This window comes from Rhinolophus ferrumequinum, chromosome 6 (genome assembly GCF_004115265.2).
Source record: "Rhinolophus ferrumequinum isolate MPI-CBG mRhiFer1 chromosome 6, mRhiFer1_v1.p, whole genome shotgun sequence".
NCBI classification, from domain to species: domain Eukaryota; kingdom Metazoa; phylum Chordata; class Mammalia; order Chiroptera; family Rhinolophidae; genus Rhinolophus; species Rhinolophus ferrumequinum.
Genome location: NC_046289.1, coordinates 94,329,940 through 94,348,863, shown reverse-complemented (window position 1 = coordinate 94,348,863; position 18,924 = coordinate 94,329,940). Strand labels below are relative to the sequence as shown.

The 18,924-nt window shown below is 40.0% G+C and overlaps 2 pseudogenes; both read right to left on the bottom strand.

The window, feature by feature from the left end:
- The window catches only part of LOC117023226 (ferritin light chain-like), a 114,835-nt pseudogene extending 98,452 nt beyond the window's left edge, over positions 1-16,383 (bottom strand).
- Positions 16,384-17,481: 1,098 nt separating this feature from the next.
- LOC117023225 (UPF0687 protein C20orf27-like) lies at positions 17,482-18,647 on the bottom strand (annotated as a pseudogene).
- Between the last annotated feature and the right edge of the window lie 277 nt (positions 18,648-18,924).

Here is an 18,924-nt window from a genome sequence, read left to right as displayed (position 1 = left end):
GTCCTGGGATCCCACCCCTATTATATTCAATGTGATTTACCCTTTGCCCTCTGGTGGAAACAATGTCATGTCATAAAATGGAAGTTGTAATTCTTTGAAAATTGAAGGAAAACTGGGTAGCAGGATTATAGAAAATCCTTTTTTTTTTTTTTTTTTTGAGTCTGTTTCACTTCGACAGAAGCAATCTATCTGTGTTAATAAATTGTAGTCAGCCTGGGTTTAACACTGATATGTATTGATGTATTGTGCAGATTTAGATTCCCTTAATGTTTGTTTAACTTGCTCTCTGTACCAGCATTTCATCATTCCACATGTGTTAGGAATGTGGATATTTCCATAAAGTACAAATACGTGTTGACTATTTAGTAACTGTTATGATGAGCGCTTGCCAATGAACCTGACAATGTTTTCCAGTTATCCCGATTTCTGGAGAGACAATAAGCTTAGTGGTTTTAGGAACAGTGTTTAGGTGCATGGTATGTATACTCTTGTAACTGTGAAGTTTGGGTGAACAATTGAATTGGCTAGCCTATATTTATTCAGTAAATTTGACTAGGATAAGTTTATTTTGATTAGTGGGCTAAAGCTCTTTTATCTTTATGCCCTTGTTGTTTCTGGCATAAATTCTAGGTCAAGGTAACTCTCAAACTGCTACATGAGTATTTTTCAGTGGAATCTTGTAAGTTGGGGACAACGCTCTTAAATCTTCTTGGCTGAGTTGCCATCCACTGAATTACTGGGCTGAGATAGGATCAAAGTCATTTTTTATACCTAAAAAAGTTCAGTTTTTGTTTTTAAAAAAAGACTCAGAGAGTATCTTCAGTTACTGAAAGGGAAGGTCACTATATATGTTTCATTCTTATAAATTATTGGCTGAAGCATTTGGAACAATTCTACAGAAGAAATTCACATTTCTTACATAAGAAATTATAGTTCTTGCTAAAACCTTCGCATGATTTGTATTCTTAATCAATTTATTGTTATTATAGCTAATCCACCTACTAGCTTTGAAAAGTAGGTTAAAATTATTGACCCTGCTTTACAGATTGGGGAATGGAGACACAATGAGGTGAAGTGGAGTCATGAGCATCCCTCAGTAAATCACTAATATAGGGAGGATTAGTCTGGTACTCAAGTGTTGTGTTCAGTCCATAATGTCTTTGATTTTACTTGGAATGAATCATACTGTTGCACCCTTATTTCATGTTTGGAAAGGAAGTGCTGACATTTGACCATCTTTCTTTTTTCTCCTCAATGATCCTCATGAGCCATTGAAGATAAACTATTGTGGTTGTTGAAGGACTTCAGGCTTCCCTTAATCCTTTGTAAAATGTACATACATTATGGTTGTAACCAAGTTTCATTTTCATGTTAATGTTAAAGATCTTACACAAGTCTAGAAATTAAATTAAAATTTAACTCCTGGGTATATTTTAATTGCCAGCATTTTAATTTCTATATATTTGGAGACAATCAGCCAACCAGCCAACCAACCAATATTTTTTGAGCATCTACAGATTAAAATTCATTTGTGTTGAATGATTTTAAGCCACAGACTTTCCCAGTTAACTGTTATAATATCTTTCTCTCAGGTAAGGTATTGACTTAAACCTGTAGCAGATTCTGGGTTATAACTCAGCCTTCCTCAGTTGGTAATGGATGACTTAACTAAGATAAGGTCATGTTATAAAATCTCAGTTGAAGGGCTTAAAAGCCATTAGTTCACTGTCACATCATGTCATTGCTCACTCCACCCCATCACACACTTGGAGGCACAACTTACACCTCAGGTAAAGTTTGTTCTGCTTGACCCTTCACACTCTGGGAGCATCTGGGAGCATCTGGTATCTTCAGGATTCTAAGTTCTTTCCTCTTCTGCCAGCTTCTGTACATGACTCTCCTTAACTGGGTCACCACTTCTCCCCACCCTCCCCACTCTCCATCCCCTGTCCCAGGCTGACTTTCTAACTCTTAATCCGTATTCAGTTTTCTAGTCTCAACCTAAGTGCTACCTCTTGAGAGAGGTATTTTCCCCAAATCTAGCCTAGCTCAAATCCTTTTCTATATGAGCTTCAATAACAAACACCCTATGCTTTCTCTTTGGTGTGATTCTTTCTCCTTCACCCTGCTTACTGCTATAGTGCAGACTCCATGGAAGCTGGGACCATGCTTTTCTAGTTTCCTAAAGAGTGACAAATGCTTAGTGCAGTTCCTGAGACATAGTAGAAGCTCAATATATTTTACTTGGTTTTTGGGTTGGGTGATCACCTCCAACATATAGGAACAAAAAACTATCAGTTAAGATACACCTTTGGTAACATTTCCAATAAGACAAAAGCTGAAGACTTATACCCTATCCTAGGAAAGAGGTTGAAAAAACACAAAACTATTACAGAAATGAAGACAAAAGGAGAGATTATGATTTTAGTAACAAAGTGGAATTTGAAATAAAGCTAGTTCTTTTTCATGCTAAATGCTGGAATTCACAAGGGACCCAATAATTATATAAATAAGCTTACACTAAGGAACAGAAATATTTCTATTTCATGAAAAATTGAGAGCATGTTATGGGGAACACGCTAGAAGAATACCATCATAATGCAAAGGAAAAGAATGAAGAGGTAAACGTGATCAAAGATAAGAAAACATGTATAGAAATTCAAGCTTTAAAAAAAATTTATTCTGAATACATAAGTTTTCTCGTAGAATAAGACAGAAAAAATAATGTGAAATGAATAATGAAAAAATAACAGAAGAAACTTTTGTGAACAAGAAGATCTGAGTTTGGGAATGAAGTTTCACCATAATCTATATGAAATTAAAGAAAAGAACACTATATTATTCCAGTAAAAAGGAAAAATCAATTATCTTCACCTATCCAAGCACATAACCCAAAGGAATAAAAATGAGTTTGCATCAAATTTCTTTTTCAGAACCTCAAAATCATGTGATGATATTTAAAGAATATTTTGAGGAAAAAAGTGTGGCTTCAGAATTTTCCCTCTTCAAATTGGAGTTCACAGATAAGGGAAACAGGGACACTGTTTCTGATACCGTGTTTGCCCAAAAATAAGACCTAGCCGGACCATCAGCTTCAATGTGTCTTTTGGAGCAAAAATTAATATAAGACCCAGTATTTTATATTATTATATCATATTATATTATATTATATTATATTATATTATATTATATTATATTATACTATACTATACTATAAGACTCGGTCTTATATAATATTAAAATAAGACCTGGTCTTATATTAATTTTTGCTCCAAAAGACGCATTAAAGCTGATGGTCCGGCTAGGTCTTATTTTTGGGGAAACACGGTATGCAAAGTTTCAGGACATATAGTACTTTGGAGAAATTCTGGTTTGGTTTTCCTAGGAAAAGACTTGTAGTTCTTCTAAGAAAAGTATCCATTTTCTATCTTATATTCACCACGAATTATGCAACTACAATATTTTTATGTTGATTGTAGGAATTACAAGAGTCAAATATATTTGAGGTCCACTGTGATGAGGTAAAAACTGCTAGTTGTCTACTGTATTTGTTTTTCCTTTCCCGTCTCATATAACAATAGAACTTTCAGCTGAATACATACTACTTAGTTAAAGATTATGTTTCCCAGTTTTCCTTGCAACTAGGTGTGGGCACGTGAATCCATTCTGGCCAATGAGATATCGTGGAACTGATGTGTGCAATTGGGATGCAGATGTGGTAAGAGCCATCTTGAACCATGTGAATATGACTGTGCCTTAGAGACATCCGAACCACAAGGTAGACAAAGTGGCCTGGGCCTTTGAAGACGATGTAGAGCAGACCCACCTCTCCTGCTTGAAATTTTACAGAAATATTTCCTATCTTTTAAATTCATTGCCATTTTATTCTCTGTCTCATTAGCTGAATTTTAATTCATACAGGTAAAAAGTATACATACAATGCATTTAGAAGTCTCAGTCCTAGCTCCAGGTTATAACTTCATCATCATTTTTCTTTCTCTACTCCTATTTTTAACATTTCACCTTATTTTATGTGCCTTTGTATACTTGCTTAAATATTTTCATCACCAAGCTTTCCTTCTCCACATTCACCACGAAGCTATCCTTCTCAATAAGGTTACTCGAGACATATAGATAACCAAGAGGTGAATCAAAATTTAGACTTAGAAGTGGGGAGTTATAGTAGGATAGGAACAGTATCAAACATTGAAATAGAATAAATAACAATTGTAAATATAGCCAGATTATCTTTTGCTTCCACCTACCCTCTCCTTCTTGGGTGTGAGACAGAATGAGGTTAAGGCAAGAGAGTGAGTTTGGTAATACAACGCAAAACTCACTCTGTGTCCGCCCTTGTCATGCAAAGAAGAATAAAATACAGGTTTGGCCTTCAAATATCTACTGGCTGGGAACAGAGCAGTACTTCCATAAAAATCCTTCACTTTAAGAAAGTCATGGCCTTGAAGGCCAGCTTGTATCTCATCATCTTCAGCTCCTAGAGAAGTATATAAACCAGCCAGGAATTTTGTCTTTTTCTTTTTTTGTGGAGGTGACATACACTGTATGAAAACAAACTGTTTTACTCATATAAAATAAAGATCATATTTTAAGATTAGATCCTGGACAGTGTGAACAAAACTTTAAATTTGTGGTTTATTTCATAATCCCAAACTGAATCTTTCCTTTTACTTTTTTTTTTAACATTTTATTTATTTATTTATTTTCAATTGCAGTTGACATTCAATATTATTTTATATTAGTTGCAGGTGCACAGCATAGTGAATCTTTCCTTTTTCTTTCTAAACTGTCCACTATGAGATTTTACTTAAAAGCAATTACCCCCAAACCCCCAAATCCCTTTTCTAGCAGTTGCTGCTAAGAAAACTTTTAACCCCATATCCCATGTCCAAGAAAGATGTGCAAACGAAATGCTTACATGTCAATTTTGTCACATATTAATATCCTTTTGCATTCTTTCCTCTCATTTGCTTGATTTACCTTGCCTATTTGTTTATTTTAATTTTGTAATTTTGTTCTAAGGAGATTGTTTCACATTTTGAGAAATTTTGTCTTTTCATGGAATTAACTATTTAAGACTAACATCCAACATTACATTTGATGGGAAAATATGAATGACTGTCCTAAAATCAGAAATAAAACAGGATTCTGAAGTCAACATTATTCTTTGACTGTATTCTTGAATTTATGGACAATACAATGAATTATGAAATAGGAAAAAGAGATATCAATATTTAAAAATGAGAGATTAAAATATCATCATATTCAGATGACATTAATTTTTGGTCTAAAAAAACCTAAGAGAAGCAGTTAAAACTGTTATGACTAATAAGTAACTTCAGGAGACCAGTTAGAAACAAAATGGGAAAATAATGTAAAGCCAGTAATTTTCTTATAAACCAGTAACAACTAATTAAGTACAATAGGTAAAAAAAAAGAAAGTTTCCATTAAGAATAGCAATATCCATGACATCAAAAAACCTTTTTGAGGGCCAACTATGTACAAGTGTAGAGGTCTATTGTCCCTGCCCTCAAGGGCTTATATTCTGGTGGGCAAGACTAGCATGCAAACCTACAATCACAATAGAATATGTTAAGTGTTATGATCGAGGTAACATGCAGGTTGGGGATGCTACAGCTGAGCTCTAAAGGAAAAGTAGGAATTTGGTGAATTTCAATAGGGAAAGATTGTCCAGGTGTAGGGAGTGATAATGGACAGTATCTGGGTGTCAGAGGGAACCTCATTTATTCAGGAAGCGTAGACCATAGGGTGCAGGAGAGGGACTAGGAGTGATGAAGCTGGTGACATAATATGTCGTCAGTTCACAGAAGGCTCTGTGGGCTGTGTTGAAGGCTATAGGGAAATCCCACCTGTGACCCTTAAACAATTTCCTCTCCCCTGCTGTAGGCGTTTTGTGGGTCTCAGTCACTTGGATGATATTGGTTCAGTGTCTGTCATTCTATTCTGAAGGTAATTAGTGTGAGGCTGGTTGTAGAGTTTCCCCTACTCCTTGACTCTGCCTGTATAACCAGGCTAGTGTACATGAGTTACCTTCTGACTGACTGATGTGCTGAGCAGGAGGTTCCCAGTGCACCGAATACCTTCCCTATGGCTACCCAATGAACCTTACAATGAATTTTGACCCTGAAGCAAGTCTCAAGATGGTCTTTATAGATAAGGAGCTAACCCATTGTGGTGAACCTGAAGTTACCTGAATCCATCAAAAAACCTAGAAGAGGATTTTATACAGACCATGTGGTCCCAGTGGGGTAAGCGGACCATGGCATAATGGGACTGTGTGTATGTGTGTCTGTCTATGGCTACACTCTGGAGAAAGGCATGTCTGAGAGGCCTTTCATTAGGGAGGTGCTGTTTAACTCTGACACTGGGTTTTCACAAAGGTTAGTAAGGTTCTGTTGAGAAATGGGGGTGGTTCATAGCTTGTGCCAGCTGAAGGTAATGAGGTTCTTGCTGGGTGGGAATCTCATGAGTTCATGTGCATGGTTCTGTGGTGGTCAGATATGATATTAAGTCCTTCTGCTTTTAAGATTTATAAGTTAATTTCACAAGAGAGCGTATCCCTCTTGGCACTCACTGAGCGCTCCGATGGTAGTTAAGACTGGCAGGTAACATTATAGAGCACTTCATATTATCCAGGGCCCCATGCTACGTGCTTTCCTTGAATCTTCCCCACCCTGTGAGGTAGGTATGAATTGTTATCCCCATTCTACCAAATGGATGGATTAAGGCTAGGGAGAGAGTGTCTCGCTCATGGTCACACAGGTAACTCTTCGTGTGGGAGTGGGTCTCAAATCCATGCCTGTCGGATTCCCGTGTGCATTCTCTTAGAGCACTAAACTGCCTCAGGGAGGATCAGGATTTTGAGAAGTGGAATTGTGAGTTTGCGTGGTTGGTCAGGCCATCATTTTCTGTTCTACAAATAGACACCAGTATGCAGCTTGAATGCAACTTTATTGACTGGGAAGGTTTTTTCTGCCCAAGAAATCTGGATTTTGTCCACTTTTAAATAAAAAAACATGCACATGGAGGCCTCGGGACAAGATGGAACTGATGAACACTTTGGATACATTGGTCTCCATGCTAAATGGCTTCTGTCAATTGGTCTGGAATGGCAGTGTGGAAAGGGAGATGCAGACATAGATAAGCAATGAGTGCAGATGTGCAGAGCAGGCTCGGAGATGAAGACGAGGTGCAGCTTGCAAGGCTCAGAAAGCGGAGCTCATGAGACAGCTCCTCAGCCTGTCGCAGAACATGCATGGGTGTCCCTATAAGCAAATGTTCTCCCTATAAAATCCGTGTCCATCTAGCCCTGCTTGAATCTCACCATTCTCATCAGGCAGAAGGAACCAAAGAAAGCACTTGTTTAATAGAACCTCAGTGGTTTCCGAAGCTCAAGAACCTATGAACAACACTGTATTCATGGATGGGATTTGAACTTGGAAACTGGGGAAGGCAGTAAAGTAATATAGTCGCAGGTACAGAACTGCGACTTTGTAGATCACTGAGAAGGGTGGCAATTCAGCCCTGTACACACTTTTATTAGGTCACTGGAGTTTGCTGTAGTTTTTTTTGCCTTTTTATGACTGGAAGCCTGCTGATCTCTTTATCATGATGAGCCCTAAAAATGTAGAAAGACTATTTTCCAATATATTACCTCCCTATTTTAGGCATAATATTGTTTTGGATACAGCATCTTGCTAACATTCAAATATTTATCTTTTGAAATAAAAATAATGAGAAATAAAAAAAATGTTTTATAACCTAAAAAAAAAAATAAAATAAAATAATGAGAAACACAAGGAAGTTTAGTTATTTATTTAGGGGAAGTGAATGTCACTTTATTTTATGTTAGAAATTTACTACATCAGTACTATTTATTTGCCTATTTTAAGTGGAATTGTAAAATCATTTTGAATATATATATATGTATGTATATATATGTATATATATATATATACATACATACATATATATATATAATTTTTTAAAAGGGTAGTACTTTAAATCTACTACTTGATGGGGATAAGCCAGGCTTAGAGTGTCCTGTGCTTTTATGATCTGAAAAACATGGTTAGAGGTCTGCAGGCAGATATCCTGATAATGATAGCCTATGCTTTTGAGCTACGATGAGAATACACATTGGCTGGAATACTTGCAAGTGATGGTGGTTTAACTCCCACTATTAAGTTTACGACACCGTCCAGGGTTAGATCTCACTGGCAATGGTGGCAATATCTCACATTTACAAGGTACTTTCATCATGAAGGGTCCCAGAGTGCCCTCTGAGTACCTGTCTATAGGAATGACTGTTCTGTGTGATGCAGCCATTTCTTGGGAGAGCGACAACACCCATAAGGTCACGCAGTATGTATCCACCAGGGACAAGGCTGGTGATGTAAAGTCAATCAGGCCTTAATTTTAAAGCAACATAATCTACTCACCGAGTGTGACCGGCACACCGATATTAATGTCCTTCAAAAGGTTTACAGAAAGCCTGTGATCGTTATGAAGTCGGGCCTTGACTTTTATATGGCCCTTGATAGAACACTGTCTCTTAACATTTTGCCAACTTAGTATTTTTGTTTTCAGAGGTAATAGTTCTCTCTTCTGACTTAATGAAAAACAGATGTTGTATATCCCCTTTACTATCCATATGTTCTTTGGACATTTCTAATTTCTATATTGCCTTTATTTTTTCTTTGTGTGGGTTTTCTCATTTGGAAATAATTGGCATGTCTGAGAAGGATACCAGAGGGACTTTCAAACTCCTCCCGGATATCTGCTTTTGTAAAGGAAAATACAAATTAAAACTAAGAGGCTTAATTCTCCCTGTTGAAAATAAAGGAAGAGACTCTCCTTTTTTTCTTAGAGGATTTATTTTAGAAAACTTTTACTTTAAGTTCCTTCTCTGTCTCTTTGAAATGCATGCAAACCTTTTTTAAAGCTAAATACATCTCTGATCAGTTTTATCACTCACGAATGTCTTTCTCAAGGACCTAGGGACCAACTCTTGGAAATACAATCAGCAAAGAAGATAGCACTCCTATCTCGCAGTTTCTATGGGCGAATAGAGGCTCACTTCAAAGGGTGCCTAGTTCCAAAATTTACTCCCGTCATAAAGATGTGCGAAACTTATTTTTCCTTTGGATAAAGCCATCGAGCTAACACAAACGGTCACCTCAAACACCAGGTGAATTTAGGATGAACTATGTGTGACAGATGGTGCTGTCAAGTCCTCTTCCTTGAGGACTAGTTATTGTTTATCTTGAGAACGAGTATGTAATGGGGAGCATCTGCTTGGCTATACAAGAAGGTGAGATTTCTTTTTGTCTTTGCAATCTCTTAGCAGATTGCCTGTGACGTGCAGCACATTCTAGTTTAATGCTTATTCAGTGATACAACTGTTTTCTTTCTCTTTACCTTTGTGGAAAGGAGTTCTGGGTTGGCAGGAGATTTCATTTTTAATCATATTTCCCCAACACCTTCCTTTGTGGCAGTTTCCACTGGGCGATTAGTAAATTTTATTAAAATTGCCCAGGCAAGGCTGTCAGAATCACTGGTGCCGTGAAAAATTAGAACAGCTAACCTGGGCTGAGGCCTTCCAACAAGCCAGGCTCTGTTCTACGTGCTTTAACATATTTTTCTTCCAATCCTCTGAGGAAACCTGAGTGAGGTCAATTTAACTTGTCCATTTTAAAAGATAAAAGGCAATTATTTAAACAATAATACATTAGTTGTCATTATATTCAACTCACAAATTTTGTAAAATACCGTTTAGGGTTGGTGTCAAAGATTCTTAAATTTCACTTCTGAGTGTTTTTGATTGAGCCTCTGACTCTTTCTCCAGTCATCTGCCTCCAAGCTTTCATACCTGCTTGGAATGCTTCCTTCCCGCCCCTTTTCCGTATGGATCTTGGAGGAAGTCCCCCTAGATGGGGAGGGTGGAGGAAGTGGCAGAAGCTACGTGCCCATAGGCTCTGCAATTGCTTGATAGCAACGTAATATATCAATAAACCAGAGAAAAGCTAAAGGCTGCCTAAGGGAGATTCCTGCTGATCTCATTCCATCATCGTTTGGCCAGAATGTGCATATCGATTTTTATTTAAAAGTTTTTCCTTTAGTCATATTAAGATTCTTGATTAAGTGTTTTTTCCAGATATTTTCAGTGATGTTTAGGCTCCCATTTTTCATTAATATTTACTAGAATTAAATATAATCTAAACAATGTAGTCAGTATAGAGCACTTGGAAGAGGCTCAGTAATTACTAGCTGATATTGGATATTATAGGCCAAACAATGGGGGTTGGGAGGAGGAGTGGGGAAGCATACTGTGACTTTGAATGACGTTCCTGTTGTGATATAGCTTTTACGTAAACTTAGGAAAATTCCATAACCCCTCTGTGAGTCTGTTTCCTCATTCTTTGGATCTGGCTAATGCTAGATGATATATTAAAATCTAAAACAGTTTTGAGGGAAAAGTCAGAAAGTAGAATGGAAGAGTAGAGGTCCTGGAGGGGACTTTGGTGGGCTCTGCTCCAACATTCAGGATAAATCTCGGGTACAAATGCCCAGGGAAATACATGATTCAAGCTTCCCCCGCAGCCAGTTCCACTGACTCCACACAGTGCCCCTCAGCACTGGTCCACAGACGACCTTCATCAGAAGGGTGCAGACTTTTAGTTACGGATGACTAAGTTCCAGGGATGTGATGTACAGCCTCGTGCATATAGTTAACAATACTGTACTGTATAATTGAAAGGGGATCTTAAACGTTCGCAACGCACACACAAATGGTAACTGGCCGAGGAATAGATTTGTTAATTGACTTTTTGTGGTAATCAGTTTGCAACGTATATGTATATCAAATCATCACATTGTACCCCTTACACTTATACTATATTATATGTCAAATATATCTCAATAAAGCTGGACGAAATGACCTGGGGCGAGGTTGCCAAGCAATAGAATCAGAATCATCAGGGCTGGTAATTGAATACTTGCATTTAAAAACTGCCCAGGTGCTGGTTATGCTCATTATATTTGAAAATTACTTTTATTCTTTCAGTAGTGGAAGGCAACTCAGGTGTGCCAGCTCTCCACGTTATTCCTCGTCTGATTTCCTTCCGCTGTTCAGCATATCTTCTCTTGTCACTATTTGGCATTTGTACTTACAAAATGTGAACTAATTCTAACGTTAGCTTAAGCTAATTTAGCAATTATGCTGTTAAAAATTGTGTACGGTTCATTCTTAGGTCAAAAGTCTGTCTTACATTTGGATTGTCCTCTTCCTTCTGTCAGCCTGCGCATTGGGATGTTGCACATCTGGTGGCATCTCCACCCCGTTTGCGTCTCCTGGGCAACACAGAGCGGGTCAGCCCACGTGGAGGTGGATTAGTGCCTGGAGGTGACCTTTCACATTCACCTCTGTGCCATCACCCTGACCAGGGCCCCGACCCCCTTCAGCTTGTTTCAGGTGTGGCACCGGAAACTGCACTCCTGAACCCTGCCCTTAAGTATCGGTGCAGCTCTGCAGTGGTAGCAGTAGCACGAGGCTTAACGTTAAAAGTGGAATTTTCTCCGTGAACCAAGCAGAGCATTTTTCATTTTATTTCTATTTGCCTCCACTGTCGCAGTTTCTCACAATCCCTCCCTAATTTGTAACACAAAAGATGGAGATGGGGAAGTGTGTACGGTATTGATGCCGCGGTGAGAAAGTTCAATACATTGAACAGAAGCAGAGAGATTTCATTTTCCAAACAGCAGCAGCAAACATCCCTGAGCAAACAGCCGTACTTATGTGATATAGATAGAAAGGAAAGAGTCCGCCTCGTTTCTGAGGTGATTGCAACAGAGGGAGGCTGGAGAAGCCGTTGGCGTGGTCTGCGTGTGTTCTGACACACTGAGACAACATTATTCCACGAAGTAAGTTTATTCCTCACGGCAGTTGTTTTGCTCAGGGTCATTCCTTTGCTTCATGCTTGAATACAGATGAACACAGTTGGGGATAGTAATAACAATAATAATACTAATAACTACCCTCTCTTGAGCTCTGTATTATGCCAGTTGCACAAAGAGTAATATATCGCATAGTGGTGATTTTGGCAGCACCGACTTCATGGGGTTGTTTTAAACACGAAATGAGGTAATACAGGCGAGATGCTTAACATAGTACTTGACACAAGGAAAGGGCTCGTTAAACAAAAGCCAGCTATTATTGATTTTATTATTGATGCTTTGAGAGGTAGCCTAGTGTAGCACAGTTTAAGAACACAAGCTCTGAGCCCAGACTGCCTGGGGTCAGACGGCTGGCTTTGTGACTGAAGGCAAGTGACCATCCCTGGGCCTCCATTTCCTCACCTGCCACATGGGAATAACAGAACTGCCAATGCCAGAGGCTGTTATGAGGACTAAATGTGTTTAAAACAAGGCCTGGCACGTAACACAACGTAAATGTCATTTAGAAAATGCTTTTCATGCGCTATTGCTAAGTCTCAGAAAAACAAATGGGTTTTTGTCTACACTTTATAGATGAGGAGGATAAGGTGCCTTGCCCATGCACGTGGCTGACAAGTACCAGGGCCATGACTTGGACTTCAATTCTCCTGCTTCCAAAGCCCACTCTCCCTGTAAGCAAGGCTTTCATTCCAGCAAATAATATTATTCTAAATTTCTTAAGTGTTTATTTTCTTGTATGCCGCATTTGGTTCCTTTGACTTCTTAGCCTGAAAAATGACTGTATTACCTTTTTCATGAGGGAGGTTTTGTCCATCACATATTTATTAGCTTATCATGTGATTTATCGGAGGCTGAGCCTCAGTTTTTTATTATTATTGTGGTGGTTATTCTTACTATTTTTAGAATTTGGTTGTATGGGCTCCTACCAACAAAAATTTAAATTCTCATTGCTAAGCAATAAATCTTTTGAGGAAGCAGATTGAAAAAAATAAATATTTTTCTTATTTTCATAGTTTATTTTTACTATTTATAAGCACATTTTATGACAGTTAGAGCATTATTTAATACTTTGTATTTCTATGCCAGAATTTTAGGGACAGGCTAAGAGAGAAGGTTCCTTTCTTTTGTAAAATCCTGTTTGATGACGGGATTAGAGAGAAGGCATTTATGTCTTTGAGGACAAGTTATAATAAACTCACAAGGCAAACTGGAAAATTGGAAAGCATAATTCCTTCATACATCAGAGGTTTGGGTTCCCTCAAAGTGCAGGTTCTAAGCTCGGTGAGGGCCAAATGACCAAGGCAGGCTCTATCCTCAGAGACGCTGAGAGAAGTGTGGTTATGTAAAGCAATTCTCATATGTTGGGGATTTCAGCTCACCTAGTAGATGTAAGGCTACTTACTCATTGGTTCTTCTATTGTATTAAGCATCTAAAACCTGAGCATCAGAAGCAATTTTTTTTTTTTAAATCTCATCATGGTAGGGCCAAGAGTTGGCTTTAGCTGTTAAATTCTTCAGCAAGGTTACCTTCTTTATAATGGATGATTGATGCTTTTTAATTCTTATGTAAAGTTGAGGCAAACACAATTTAAAACAAGTCTCTAACCTCCTTCTCAACCAAATAGTTCCCCCTAAGTCCCTTCAATGAGGAAATTCCTGAGCTGCCTGCCACTGTATCTTGCTTCTCTGTGGGAATCCAGCTTGCAGGAGGGATCTAACTTTGGTTTCTATTGTTTAGGGCACTGTAATCCGATCTTGTATGGTGTTTTCCTACTGTCTATTTTGTAATATAAATTTCCCTCTCCCAGTTACTCTGGAACATATAGGTGTTGATGAATTGGTAGCCGATGTTTGCAACATTGCTGCTTTATTACAAAGCCCTGGGTTTCTCTGCCTTCGTCGGCCCTTGTCTGAGCCCTAGTGTTAGTGAAATGAACTGCTCTGCCTCTTTGGTAATGAGGAAAGCAAATTTCAGTGATAGATCAATTAGGTAGATGTATTGATTTGCTGTGGATTTTACTTTAGTCTTCTTTTCTCATATTAAAAAATTATCTAGATTCTAAAATACATAGGTTATCACAATTTTACTTCTCACTGTTCACAGATTTTTATTTCCAGCCTCCTCACCTCTGTCCTTGGCTTTGTATTTGTCCTTCTAACTTAAAATTCACGCATGTACTATTTTACTTGCAGAGTTGAAGACAAGATATCCATATATTTTTCTATCTGCTTGCAATCCTTTTAGAGCCTAAAATTCAGCCTCATTTATCACTTACAAAGGCACTTTGAATAAAAGGGACATATAGTATCAATGCCAACAATGTGCCATTTCACTATATCCGTAACGAAGCTATTGTTAATGGTTCTATCTATCTATCTATCTATCTATCTATCTATCTATCTATCTATCTATCTATCTATCTAGCTATCTATCTATCTAGCTATCTATCTAGCTATCTAGCTATCCAGTCTGAAAAAGACAGTAAAAAAATTTATAAGAAGTCATCTTTGGTATTCTTTTCTCAGAATTCTTTCTCATTATAAAATCTTAGAGGTTGATACAGTTTAGAGCAAGTGAAACATCAGTGAAGAATGCTATATTAATGGATGCAGGAACAATGAAAATGATGTGTCTGAATGAGGAATAAATTGGTTCACTTTGATGGTGCATAAATTCTACCAGAACATTTGGACACAGTTTAATAAATTTTGTTCCATTGCATGAAATGGTTTCCCATTCACTAGAAAGAGTAGCAGTGTCTAGGACAAGGAAGAAAGAGCTACAAGAGTAAATTACAAAATGTGCAGACCAGATGAATCCACTAACTCAAGAGTCAGTAAGATTTTGAGGAATAGGAAACAGGGTAGAAAACAATGAATTGTTGGTGAAGTCCGGTGCAGAACTGATTTTTCCGGTTTCGCTCCTCTACCACCTGAAGTCCTGTTATTCTAGGTTTGGTTAGTGTGTTAATTTTCTATTGCCGTGCAACAAATTACCCCAAATTTAGTAGCTTCAAACAGCACACATTTATCATCTCACAGTTTCTGTGGGTCCTGGAGTCCAAGCAAGATTTAGCAGGGTCCTTGGAAATAATACAATCAAGGTGTTGGTCTAGGCGAGGGATCAGCTTCGAAGCTCACTCAGGTTATTAACAAATTTCATTTTTTTGTGCCTAGATGACTGAGAGGCCCGCCTTATTGCTGGCTATTGTTTAGCTGATCCCAGCTCCTAGAGGCCATTCTCAGTTTCTTGCCATATGTCCTTTCTAGGGCTTCCCACAGCATGGCAGTTTGCATCTTCAAAGTCAGTAAGGGATAAAGAAAGTGCAACTCTAGAACAAGTCTGTTAGCAGGATGAAATTTTACATAATGTGATGTCAGGAGTTACCTTTGTCATAGTCTGTGGGTGAGAAGAAAGTCCAGGTCCTGCCCACACTCAAACGGAGGGGATCACACACAAGAGCGAGAAAAACCACGAGGTGGAATCATGGGGCCACCTTAAAGTCTGTCAGGCATACTAATTAGTCAGGACATTTGAGTCATGCAGAGAAATGGAAATCACCCCTGTACTTAAGGGCATGAAAGTATCTCCAAGACAGTAACTTACCTGCACAGTCAGCTGGGCAGGTCCTCAGTGAGCCCCCTTTGGGTAGGAAAGCAGGCAGTTACTCCTCAGCCTTTTTTGCTTTAATATCTGACTTTGTCATTGTCAATTGCTGTGTTTATCTTTAGAGGTTTCACTGGGTGAAAGAGCTGTAATGAACTAAAAACTGCCTTAGACTGCTTCCATTTATCTGAGATTTTCTTAGAGGAAGGAGAATAGGTTTTTTTTTTTTTCCCTAGCTATTGTTAAAGGGACTTTGGTATTCTCTAGCATGCAGTATAATTCTTACTTAGTTACTGAGAAGAATTGATGTACAGTGATCTCCGAAGTATCCGCTGCCACATCGGCTAACATCTTGTACAAAACCTGCTATATATATATTTGGCTTGGAAATAGTGGTGATTAGTTGCAACCAAAGGTATTACATTCATTGACCCTAAAAACAAGAAGGCTTTTACTGAAAGATGTTTAGAACTGGTGATGATTTATAGTCAAGATGATGGTTATTTAGCCACTTAAGTATCTGAGAGTAGCTTACTGCCCACTGAGGGGCTAGCTAATAGAATGCCACGTATAACTTGTGTTGATGGTTTTTCCTTCACAACAATTAATCTAATTTTTCCTCCCCATTCTTAGTTGCCACATCCCCAGTCATTTACTCTCCAAATTGCTTTCGGGCACTGCGTAATGCTTGTGTTATCACATCTGCAGACCTAGTAGGAATGGCACACTCTGCCTCGAAAGTGAGCACTGATCGAATATCCGCACAGTCAGTGATTTCCATGGGGCTCTGGAGTGTTGTTTAGTGACAACTTTTATATGGAAGACACTGAGAAAACGTAATGTGTTACATTTCGTCAATTAGCAATTACTTAGCTCCATTATATCAAAATCAGTCACCCACATTTATTAATAGGGCCTTCAAAAAGCATGGATTTTATGCTAGGCTTCCTCCAGGTCTCTTTGTTTCCGTGGGACAGTGTTTATGTCAGCAGCATATATTTTCTTAAAAGAAAAAGTGAATGAATTCTTAGGTGGAAAAAACCCCTACAATGTTGCAACTATTATTACTCATTTCTCCCTTCTTCCTTTCGATAGGCCTTTCCAAAATGGTCTCAGTGGTCAGCTGATCTGTCACCAAATATAGAAGTAAATGGTGGTCTCAGCTCATTTTTGGGCCACATTCTTTTCACCAGTAATGTTTAAGCAAAGATAGTGAGACGTGAGATGAATTCTGCATGTGGGCTTTTGGGAAAATTTGTTTGGCTGTTATAAAGAGGAACAAAAGAAATAGTCCTTCTTAGTCTCCTTTTCCTCCTCCGCCTCCTCCCCCCCCTTCCTCCCTTCTTTCTCTCTCCTTCTCCTTCGCCTTTTTTTGAGTATCCACTGAAAGTTTATTTCTTTAGGGTTTTATCCCAACCGGTCACTTAAAAACCAAGTAACACACACCTGGGGGGTAGGGGCTGGTAACTGCACCTCCCTCCCATTCACCGTGGACAGCAGTGGGAAGGAGGGAGGGGGCAGGAGCGGTGGCTAAGACGAGAGAGCAGCAGCAGTAATGGGGCTAGGACATCCCAGAGCCAGCTCTCTCCTCTCCCAGGCCCTGGCTGGAGCTCCTATGGCTTGCAGTGGACGGTGGGTAGAACCCACGCCAGGTCCTTCCCCCGCTCCTCAGGTAGCCTCCTTGGAGGGGTCAACCCATTTCTTCCAGGAGGAGACTGAGGCACACGGAGAGGAGAAAGTGGGAAGAGGAGGCCACAGGAGAGGCAGGGAGGTGGCACAAATGAAGGCAGATGGGAGGCTGAGCGAGGCCCTGGACACTCCACCCCCACGCCCACCCCAGGGAGGGACAAGAAAGCCATTCGGAGGGGTGAGGTGGAGATTAAGGCTGGGGGCCCCGAGGTAGGTTGGAGCGTGGGGCTCCGTCGCAGCCAGGCCAGTTGCTGTGCTCCGAGTGTATTCTAGCTCAGCACCCACGCGCTTGACGCCATCCAGCAGCCTGGGTGTGCCACGGGGCGGGGCCGTGACCCCTGCCTGCACCACCACGAGCACTCAGGTGCCGGCACCCCCTTCTCGGGCTAGCAGCAGTTCCTCCTTGAGGGCGCCTTCCTCGTGCGCTGTGCACTCACACGTGACCCTGTAACCTTCTGGGCCAGGCATGACACTGAGGCGCTGGAGGTGCGGGCTGGGAACCGATGCTCTCGGACGTCCCTGCTCAGCCTGTGCACCGAGGGCAGAGTGAAGGTAATCTCATACCTGTGCAGGACCTTCCGGAAGCCGACCTTGACCACAAAGTTGCTGTCACTCTCCTATGACCATGAGCACCGCGTCATGAAGCTTCTCATCGCAGGGGACGTGGCTCTGGGAGCCTTCTGCATCATGGCCTGCCGCGAAGCGGATACCCCGGACTTTGGGTTTGTTGCCATTGTGGTTGCTGCCATGGACGCCGTCCCTGCGTCGGGGTGAGACACGCAGCTCCTGCTGGACCCCGACGCTCAAACTCAGCAGCTCCTGGTGCTCCAAGGACACCAGCAGGAGCCCTGCGGAGCGCACCCAGGGGCTGAACTGAGACGACTGCGGCCCCAGCGGTGGTGGTCACCGTGGCGGTCACGGTGGCAGCTGGGGGCTCAATGCCAACCACTAGAGAAGAGCCATCCCTCTTCTTCTTTTTGAAGTTATTGTATCCAGAAGTGACATCAGGAACTCTGGCAGCCATCCTGAGGCCTTGAGCAGAGTTGATACGCTGAAGATGGCAGAATGGATAAAGGAGAGGAACCTGAATCTTTATTACATCATCTCACTTCTGAAGTAGTTTATTCTGGAGATGCCCGACCTTGGCACATCTTAATATCTATAGAAACAAAGATCTTTGAAGTCATCAATAAACTTGAAGATTATAAAGGGTATGTTTGAGAACCACTAGCCTGGACTAGGCTTCTTTCCTTTGGCTCTAAGAGAACACTTTTTCTACTGCCTTCTAGGCTGAATTTCTTTGTCTGCTACACTGATAGTTCCTACCTGGTAGCCAGCTTCTAGTTTCCTTCTCATTTTCTATGACTCTTCTATGCTTTCTACCTGAATACTTGTGACATGGGTTGATCTCTCTTTTCTGGATCTCACAGTCATCATTCTTCTTTTTTCTTCGTCTGTGGGTTAGGAATCTCAGGCATGTTTTCATCCAGGCAACTTATCATGGTAGTAGACTTCTGTTTTGACTTTTTCTTCCCCACATCCAAACTCCTGTCCTGTTTAGGGGATCCCCATATTGTTGAATTTTGGTGGGAGACAGCTGCATCTCCCACTTCAGGAACTGAGGGAGTGGATA